Source organism: Mus pahari, chromosome 16 (genome assembly GCF_900095145.1).
Source record: "Mus pahari chromosome 16, PAHARI_EIJ_v1.1, whole genome shotgun sequence".
Taxonomy (NCBI): domain Eukaryota; kingdom Metazoa; phylum Chordata; class Mammalia; order Rodentia; family Muridae; genus Mus; species Mus pahari.
This window is the reverse complement of record NC_034605.1, coordinates 19,774,260-19,785,251: the sequence shown is the minus strand read 5'-3', so window position 1 is coordinate 19,785,251 and position 10,992 is coordinate 19,774,260.

The window sequence follows — 10,992 nt, the reverse complement described above, 5'->3', positions numbered from 1 at the left end:
GGGCTCAAAGAGTTAACGTGGGGAACTTTGCAATCATAGTAAGTTTCAGATGACAAGCACCATATTCAGTGGACCGATGCAGAGGAAGGCTCAGGGATGACAAAGGTGACAGATAGCTTGAAGGCTTGGTAGTTAGAAATATATTATAGTCCACATGTTTTTGTCCTTCCAAAATCCATGCCGAAACCTTATTCTGATGTGACAGAATTAGTAGACAGAAAGTATGGAAGGTGAATTCGTTCACTAATACAGCTTTCTTATAAGAAAATTCTTGACTGCCATAGTGTCTGTCATAGTCAGGGTTTCTATTCCTGAACAAACATCATGAAATTGGGGAGGAAAGGGTTTATTCGGCTTACATTTCCATACTGCTGTTGATCACCAAAGGATGCAGGACTGGAACTCAAGCAGGTCAGAAAGCAGGAGCTGATGCAGAAGCCATGGAGGGATGTTCTTTACTGGCTTGCTTCCCCTGGCTTGCTCAGCCTGCTCTCTTATAGAATCCAAGACTACCAGCCCAGAGATGGTCCCACCCACAAGGGGCCTCTCTGCTTGTGGACGTTGTACATCGTGGTGCGGAGCCTAGTGCGCACCACGATGTACAACGTCCACAAGCAGTGTCAACTTGACACACAAACACACTACTAGTAAGACTCAACCATTAGTTTCTTACTCATCCCCAAGATCTAAACAACTTTAAAAGTCCCAGTCTTTACAAATTCTTAAAATTTCAATTTCTCTTAAAATCCAAATTCTTTACAATTAAAAGTCTCTTAACTGTGGGTTCCACTAAAATACTTCCTTCAAGAGGGAAAAGCATCAGGGCACAGTCACGCTGAAAAGCAAAATCAAACTCCAACTGTCCAATGGCTGGGATCCAACTCACAATCTTTTGGGCTTCTCCAAGGGCTTGGGTCACTGCTCCAGCCATCCCTTTGTAGCACACACCTTGTCTTCTCAGCTCCAGCTCCAGCTGCCTGTACTTCACTGCTGCTGCTGTTCTTGGTGGTCATCTCATGATACTGGCATCTCCAAAACACTGCTGTCTTCTACTGTAAGTAGGCTTCAACACTAGCCTCTCATAGGCTCTCTTCATAGTGCCAAGCCTCAACTCCTTTGCATGACCCCTTCAGTCCTGGGCCATCAATTGCAACTGAGGCTGTACCTTCACCAATGGCCTTCCATGGCCTCTCACAGTGCTTCCATAGCCTCAGCTGCTCTGCATGACCCCTTCATGCCTTCAAAACCAGTACCACCTGGGTAACTCTTACACATTACCAAGTCCAGCCACAGCACAAGGTACAATCTTGGCTATCTCTGGAACACAGCCTCTGTGCTCTCAGAAAACACTTCCCAGAAGATGTCACCTCAATGATGCTGGTCTCTTCTTAATCACAGCTAATTTCTTAGCTCCAGCTAACCAGCATCAATAGTCCCAGTCATACAAAGGTTTTGTTTTAGTAGTTCTGGTATCTTGTTAATCACAGCTGATTCTTCAGCCCCAGCTAACCAGAACCACAGAATCTTCACAAAGTAACAATGGCCCTGAAAAGAGTCTAATTTTCCATCTGAAATTTCACAAGCCAGTCCTCCATCTTCTGTACTGTTCTCAAACATTATCTTCAGAGCTCCTACACAACATTGCACAGAGTTAACATCAAAAGGATCTTCTGGCCCAAAGTTCCAAAGTCCTTCCACAGTCCTCCCCCAAACATGGTCAGGTTGTCACAGGAATACCCCACTCTGCTGGTACCAATTTGTTTTAGTCAGGGTTTCTATTCCTGAACAAACATCAGCAAATTGGGGAGGAAAGGGTTTATTCGGCTTACATTTCCATACTGCTGTTGATCACCAAAGGATGCAGGACTGGAACTCAAGCAGGTCAGAAAGCAGGAGCTGATGCAGAAGCCATGGAGGGATGTTCTTTACTGGCTTGCTTCCCCTGGCTTGCTCAGCCTGCTCTCTTATAGAANCCAAGACTACCAGCCCAGNGATGGTCCCACCCACAAGGGGCCTCTCCCCCTTGATCAGTAATTGAGGAAATGCCCCACAGCTGGATCTCATGGGGGGCATTTCCCCAACTAAAGCTCCTTTCTCTGTGATAACTCAAGCTGTGTCAAGTTGACACAAAGCTAGCCAGTACAGGGTCTTTATAAAAGAAACTCCAGAGAATCCACTCACTCAGCCATGTAAAACTGAGACTGCTGCCCACCAAAAGCAAGCCCTTGTCAGACACCAAATCTATAGCTGCCTTGAGCTTAGACTTCTTAGTCTAGGAGAAATAAATTTATGTGATTTGTAAACTACCCCAATTTTTTTGTGCTTGTCTTTGTTTTCTTTAAACAATTTTTCATTAGATATTTTCTTCATTTACATTTCAAATGCTATCCTGAAAGTCCCCTATATACTCCCCACTCTGCTCCCCAACACACCCACCCCCACTTCCTGGCCCTGGCATTCCTCTGTACTGGGGCATATAATCTTTGCAAGACCAAGGGCCTCTCCTCCCAATGAACTACCCCAATTATAATACTTTGTTTCAGCAATCTGAACCTACTAAGAAGAGTGAAAACTAAAGGTCATTCGTTAGTGCTTAGATTAATTTCAAAATATCAGTCATCTATTTTATAATAGTTTATTTGAGTATTGGACTGATTAACATTTATCATATAGGTACCACTGATTTTGTTGCTTTTATTAATGAAATTGATATCATTGATGTTAGTGAAATATTACCATACATGCATTAAATAGAGGTAAAGAAATAAAATTTTCTTTTTTATATTAGTCCTATTCTTAATGTCTAATTCTGAACTATTTGTTTTTTTTCTAAATCCATAAAACTGAGCTAAAAGAGCATAGATATATAGTTATAAAATGGTTATAGGAGTAATCAAGTATAGTAAATATTTAGTAATATATGAAAACATTCATGCAATGTATATATAATTCAGTATTAATCTTTATTATCACTCAACTAGTTTTTTATTAACTAATTATTCTCTTTTTTAGACTATTTAAAAATAATTTTTATACAATATATTCTGGACATAGTTTTCCCTCCCCCACCAGCTCCTCCCAGATCTTCCCTACTTCCCCACCAACCAAAATCTACACCCTTTCTTTCCCTCTCTGGATTGGTTTCTATCTTTAATTCTGGTGTTATTTTAGTACCATCAGGTAACTTAAACTTATAGTTTATGTTTGCCACAGCCTAATAGCTTTGTTTATTGAGGGGACTTATGCACTTAACAAGGTCATTTAACTGCAGATGGATGTAGGTTCTGCAGCTGTGGCATTCTGTTAGGGTATACAGAGAATAACTAGGAAAACTCCCAAATGCATTTCAGAATGAAGGTAGATGCCTTTTTCCAAATCATCCTTTGATTGGACCTAGCCAAAACCAAAGTTAACTGAAGCTGCCCAGCAAGCTCTATTAAATATGTCTTTCAGCGTAGTCTTAGTACTGTGAACGTGAAACAAAAATGGACTTGGTCTTATTTTCCTCCTTTCTTTGTTCTACAAAACAGTACACGTTAGGCAATTATATCCTGGCAGTCCAGGCAGATGTATATATGAGCTGTCACATAAAATCCCTGTGCATTTACACTGTGTATTTGGATAACATAGACACATAATAAAGCTCTCCATAGATACTTCTTCATTCTATGGTCTCACTTGTATGTGAAATGAAAATCAATGCAAGAGATCACTACATGCTTCACCCAGATGACATTACTGTCATGTGTACTGTACCATAATTCATATATTAATATGTAAAAATGACATTTTTTAATAAAAAGTGTCACTTTAATTTAGAGCTGAAGGAGAAGACATAGGAAAATATTTTCCAATTCATTAGGCCACTGGCCCAAAGAAATAAATCCTTCTGATGAATCCTGTCATCGCACTGTAATTCCAACACTTCAATATTCTGAAATTAAGCAGACCCATGCCACCCTCTACTTCACTATTTCAGCCTAAAATGCTTCCAGAAAGTTCCCCAAGCACTGGCTGTGAAATTACATTGTGAACTAATGGGAGTCAGCAGGCAGGGGGTAAAAGAGTGTTTGCAGTGTGTAACTGATGTCAGATAAGCAGTGAGCTCATGAGTGAGGACAATGATTTGTTTTCTTTCCATGTTCTACATCCTGAAGTGAACAAGGTAAATTACAAGTGGGGGATTTCGCTGTTGCTGCTGAGACTGTGTGTAAACAAGTCTGCTGCCTTGATCAGGAGATCTGCTTTGATGGCATTGATTCATCATCTTTGGAGGGTTCCTCTTCGTGCTACCAGGTGCCTGCAGTGTTTACGGATGCGACTGATCAGATCGTCAATGCAAGGAGAAAATGAAATGATAAGTTGGATAGACACCATCACGCCTCTCTTTAGATTGCTCAGCACTTCGGATCACAACTATGTCTGCCCAAAACACCACAGATAATATTTGCCTTCCAGACACTTGTCTTTCACAATCTACCTCCTACTTCCAAAGCACAGTCAACCCCTTAGCCCTATGCCATGCCCCACCCCCTCCCCACCCCTATGATGCACCAGACAGAGCTCCCTACTGACTTCATGGGTGTTCCTTCAAACATCTACCCAAAACAGAGTTTAGTGAGACACTAAGCTCATTTGTAAAGTATAGGTTTCTAAAAGAAATCAAAGTATATTACTTCTCAACTTGTCTCAATATAGTCTTTTAGAACAGACACAGCCACACTTACTGAGATGTGTGCTAGTGTGTGGGATATATCTGTCCACAAAATAAATGTTCCTACATTTAAAAAGAATTCAATGGTGAGATAATGTTTTTAAAAGGTGTAAAACCTTTAGAAATATTACTATCACAATCCAACTCTAAGACAAGGGAAATATTCAGCTTTTTCACTTTTCCCAAGTTTATATTATCAGAGCACTTTTCTTTCTTAACCAGGGAGCATCAATTTTAATTATACTTCATAATAATTCACATGACTATCATCTTCCATTCTTACACATTTTCAGTTCTTTCTGCCTATTCTCCAATTATTCTAAATTTAAAGTGATCCATTCAGAAGCTAGGATAGTATAAGATATATTAATTAGAAGCTCTAATTTGTGATGAGCACTTCTTGAATTTAGAATGTTGCAATACTAATAATTTAAGTTGCCCTTTACATTTCTGATGCGACCGTAGCACACAAAACAATCATCATATTATCTTGGGGCTATGTGACCTGAGTATGTTTTTGTGTATGTCCAGATTGGAATAGAACAACAAAGTGTAGGAGCAACTGTTATATTTCTTAAAAGATAACAGAGAAATACAGATAAATATGTGGCTGAAGATCACAGAGCTATCTTCAAATACAGCTAAGTACGGCCAAAACAGAGGCTCCAGACCCAGGACCCTGGCTCTGTCTTCATGGAAAAGATACTGTTGACAAGTTCATACACTTACTCTTCTCCTGGTATCATTACAGAGGCCCCTTTACCCTGATCTGCTCCTCAAATTAATTATAGGCCACAGTAGATGCTAGAAGCTGTAGCTAGACCTGAACAGAAGTATACTCCATCTATGATGCAGTATAAGCTGTAAATTAGGAGAAGACACATTCTAATATCAATGACTAATAATAAGTATAAGCATTACAATAATGTTTCAATGTAATTTTTCTTAAAAGCATACAACTTATTACTCTTATTACTACAAATTTCTACTTAATATATTCAGAGTATGACTGACCTTGGGTGACAAAATCTGGAAAGTGAAAGTGAGCACTCTGGTGGTTCTCTTCACATGGTAGTTTTCTTGTAGGAAAGGTCTTGATCACATTTGTTCTGCTAAAGTTCATTTGTTGGGTATGTAACATTAAAGTTCTGATGATTGCTTCTAAGCATTGTCGTATGTGCATTCATACTTAGCACATGTGAACCTCACACATGAGTCGACTTTCTCTGTTACCTTGGCTTATTTTATCTAAAGGAACAGAGATTGAAAATAGCAAGGACAACACAAGAGAGGAGAACTACAGAAGAGATTTGGCAGTTAAGTTGTTAGTGTAAAATCTTTCCAGTTTCTTTACCAGGGCCCTTAGTGCTATGAATTTTCCTCTTAGCACTGCTTTCATTGTGTCCCATAAATTTGGGTATGGTGTATCAAATTTTTCATTAAATTCCAGGAAGTCTTTCTTTTTCCCTAACCAAGTTAACAATTTAGCAAGACACCTGAGAGCTCTAGAAAAAAAAAAAAAGAAACAAACTTACTCAGGAGGAGTAGAAAGCAGAAAATAGTCAAACTCAAGGCAGAAAACATCCAAATAGAAACAAAGAGAATAATACAAAGAATCAACAAAACCCAAAGCAGTATCTTTGAGAGAATCGACAAGATACCGCTGGCTAAACTAAGAAAAAGGCCCAGAGGCAGTACCCAAATTAACAATATCAAAAATGCAAAGGGAGACATAACAAAAGAAACAGAGGAAATTCAAATAATCATCAGATCCTTCTATAAAAGCCTATATAGAACAAAACTGAAAAATCTAGATGAAATAGACGTTTTCTAGAAAGATACCACATACCAAAGTTAAATCACGAGTCAGTAAACTATCTAAAGAGGCCCATATCCCATAAGGAAACAGAAGTCAATCAAAACCTCCCAACCAACAAAAGCCCAGGGCCTGATGGATTTTGTGCAGAATTCTACCAGACCTTCACAGAAGACCTTATACCAATATTCCTCAAAGTATTCCATAAAACAAAAATAGAAGGAACACTACCTAATCCATTCTATGAAGACACAATTATTCTGATACCTAAACCACACAAGGACTCAACCAAAAAAGAAAACTTCACAACAAACTCACTTATGAATATTGATGCAAAAATACTCAATAAAAGTCTTGCAAACTGAATCCAAGAACACATCAAAGCCATCATTCACCATGATCAAGAAGGTTTCATCCCAGAGATGCAAGGTTGGTTCAACCTACAAAAACCCGTTAACATAATCCACTATACAAACAAACTCAAAGAAAAAAAAATCACATGATCATCTCCTTAGATACAGAAAAAGCATTTGACAAAATACAATACCACTTTATGTTAAAAGTATTGGAGAGATCAGAAAGTCCCATACCTAAACATAATAAAGCAATTTACTGCAAACCAACAGCCAATATCAAATTAAATGGAGAGATACTTGAAGGAATCCCACTAAAATCAGAATAAGACAAAGATGCCCACTCTCCCCATATCTATTCAATGTACTACTGGAAATGTTAGCTAGAACAATAAGACAACAAAAAGAGATCAAGGGGATACGAATTGGTAAAGAAATAAAGGTATCACTATTTGCAGATGATATCATAGTATACATAAGCGACCTCAAATATTCTACCAGAGAACTTCTCGAACTGATAAACAACTTCAGCAAAGTGGCTGGATATAAAATTAACTAAAATAAATCAGTAACCTTCCTTTATACAAATGATAAACAGGCTGAGAAAGAAAGTAGGGAAACAACTGCCTTCACAATAGCCACAAATAATATTAAATATCTTGGGGTAACTCTAACCAAACAAGTGAAAGACTTGTATGACAATAACTTCAAGTCTCTCAAGAAAGAAATCAAAGATGATCTCAGAAAATGGAGAGATCTCCCATGCTCATAGATTGGCAGATTTAATATAGTAAAAATGACCATCCTACCAAAGGCAATCTATAGATTCAAAGCAATCCCCATCAAAATCCCAACACAATTCTTCAAAGACATGGAAAGAGGAATTCTCAAATTCATCTGGAAAGGCAAAAAAAACCAGATAGCGAAAATAATTCTTAACAATAAAAGAACAGCTGGGGCAGTCACCATCTCTGAGCCCAAGCTTTACTACAGAGCAATAGTGATAGAAACAAAACAAAACAAACAAACAAACGAACTGCATGATATTGGTAGAGAGACAGACATGTTGATCAATGGAATAGAATTGAAGACCCAGAAATAAAAGCACCCACTTATAGACACTTGATCTTTGACAACGAAGCCAAAAATATACAATGGAAAAAAAGAAAACATCTTCAATAAATGATCTTCAATAAATAGCTGGTCTAACTGACTATCTATATGTAGAAAAATGAAAATAGACTTATATTTGTCACCTTGTCAAAGCTCAAGTCTAGATACACAGAATCTAGAAGAAGAGAAAGTGGGACAGAGCCTTGAACTCATTGGTATACAGGGGAAATTTTCCTAAACAGAACTCCAGTGGTTCATGCTCTTAGATCAAGAGTTGATAAATGGGACCTCATGAAACTGGAAAACTTCTGTAAGGCAAATGACACAGTCAATAACACAAACCAACAACCTACAGATTGGGAAAAAATTCTTCACTAACCCCACATCTCATAGAGGGCTAATATCCAAAATATATAAAGAACTCAAAAAATGAGGTATAGAACTAAGTCTATAATTCACAGCAGAGGAATCTCAAATGACTGAGACGCACCTAAAGAAATGTTCAAAGTCCTTAGTGATCATAGAAATTCAAATCAAATTGACCCTGAGATTCCACCTTATACCAATCAGGATGGCTAAGATCAGGTAACAACACATGTTGGCGAGGATGTAGAGAAAGAGGAACATTCCTCCATTGTTGGTGGGATTGCAAACTGGTACAACCACTCAAGAAATCAGTCTGGATGTTCCTCAAAAATTTGTAAATAGATCTCCCTGAAGACACAGCAATATCACTGTCTTAGTCAGGATTTCTATTCCTGCACAAACATCATGACCAAGAAACAAGTTGGGGGGGAAATGGCTTATTCGGCTTATACTTCCATACTGCCGTTCATCACCAAGGAAGTCAGGACTGGAATTCAAGTAGATCAGGAAGCAGGAGATGATGCAGAGACCATGGAAGGATGTATCTTACTGGCTTGCTTCCCCTGGCTTGCTCAGCTTGCTCTTTTATTGAACCCAAGACTACCAGCCCAGAGATAGTACCACCCACAAGCCCCCCCCCCCATCACTAATTGAGAAAATGCTGGATCTCAGGAGGCTGTTCCCCAGCTAAAGCTCCTTTCTCGGTGGTAACTCCAGCCTGTGTCAAGTTGACACATAACACCAGCCAGTACAACCACTCTTGGAAATATACCCAAAAGATGCCCCACCATGCTACAGGGGCACATGTCCCACTATGTTCATAGCGGCCCTATTTGTGATAGCCAGAAGATGGAAACAACCAAGATGTCCCATGTGCAGAAGAGTGAATACAGAAAATGTGGTTGATTTATACAGTTGAATACTACTAAGCTTTAAGAGAAATGTTCAACATTCTTAGTCATCAGGGAAATGCAAATCAAAACATCCCTGAGATTCCACCTCACACCAGTCTGAATGACTAAGATCAAAAACTCGGGTGACAGTAGATGCTAGCAAGGATGTGGAGAAAGAGGAACACTCCTTCATTGCTTGTGGGCTTGCAAGCTGGTACAACCACTCTGGAAATAAGCTTGGCAATTTCTCAGAAAATTGGACATAGTACTACCTGAAGACCCAGCAATACCATTCCTGGGTATATACCCAGAAGATGCTCTAACATGTAATAAGGACACATGTTCTACTATGTTCATAACAGCCTTATTTATAATAGCCAGAATCTGGAAAGAAACCAAATATCCCTCAACAGAGGAATGGATACAGAAAATGTGATACATTTACACAATGGAGTACTACTCACCTATTAAAAACAATGAGTTTATGAAATGCTTTGGCAAATGGATGTAACTAGAAAATATCATCCTGAGTGAGGTAACTCAGATCTAAGAAGACATGCATGGCATGTACTCACTAATAAGTGGTTATTAGCCCCCCAAAAAATTGTACAGAATATCTAAGACACAGTCTACAGAACTCAAAAAAGGTCAACAAGCTGAAGGGCCCAAGTCTCACTTGGGGGGGAGAAGAAAGCAATAACAAGTGGGATGGGAGGGAGGGACCTAGGAGGCAAAGTGGATGGTGTTGGGTGTGAGAGGGGAACCTGATCTGGTATTGGGTGAAGGAAAAGGACTGAAGCCCTGAAGGCCTGCAGAAAGAATGGAAACAGGCACACTCAGGAGGTAGGAGGTTGTGGGGACCCTCCAGAATGCACCAGAGACTTGGGAGGTGAGAGGCTCTCAGGACTCAAAGGAAGGGACCTTAGATGAAATGCCCTGACAGTAAGGCGATGGAACTTAAAGAGCCCACCTCCAGCAGGAAGACAGGACATCCACGGGGGGGGGGTGCTATCTCACAGTTAAAATATTCACCCATAATTGTTCCTGACTGAAAGAACTACAGAAATGGAAATGGAGAGAGATAAGCTTGAGGAAAAGAAGGTCCAGGGACAGCCCAAAGTGGGATCCAGCTCAAGGGGAGGTCCCAAGGCCTGACATTATCACTGAGGCTATTGGGTACTCACAAAAAGGGACCCAGCATGTCTGCACTCCAGAAGACCCAACAAGTAGCTGAAAGAGTCAGATGCAGATATTTGCACCCAACCAATGGACAGAAGCTGTTGACCCCTGTGGTTGAATTAGGGAAAAGCTGTACGAAGCTGAGGAGGAGGGCGATACCGTAGGAGAATCAGCAGTCTCAATCTGGACCCCCAAGATCTCTCAAACACTGGAACATCAAACAGGCAGCATACACCAGCTGATATGAGGCCCTCAATACATATACAGCTGGATCTGTGTTTAATCAGAGATGATGCACCTAACCCTCAAGTGACTAAAGGCCCTAGGGTCTTTAGAGGTCACATCGGGTAAAGGGTGAGGGGGTGGGAACATCCTTGTGGAGACAAGGGGTTGAGGAAGAGGAATGGGATGTCGAACAGTCAGAGGGTGGATGGGCAGGGGGAGCATATAAAATCTGGAGTGGGAAGAAAGAAAGAAAGAAAGAAAGAAAGAAAGAAAGAAAGAAAGAAAGAAAGAAAGAAAGAAAGAAAGAAAGAAAGAAAGAAAGAAAGAAAAGAA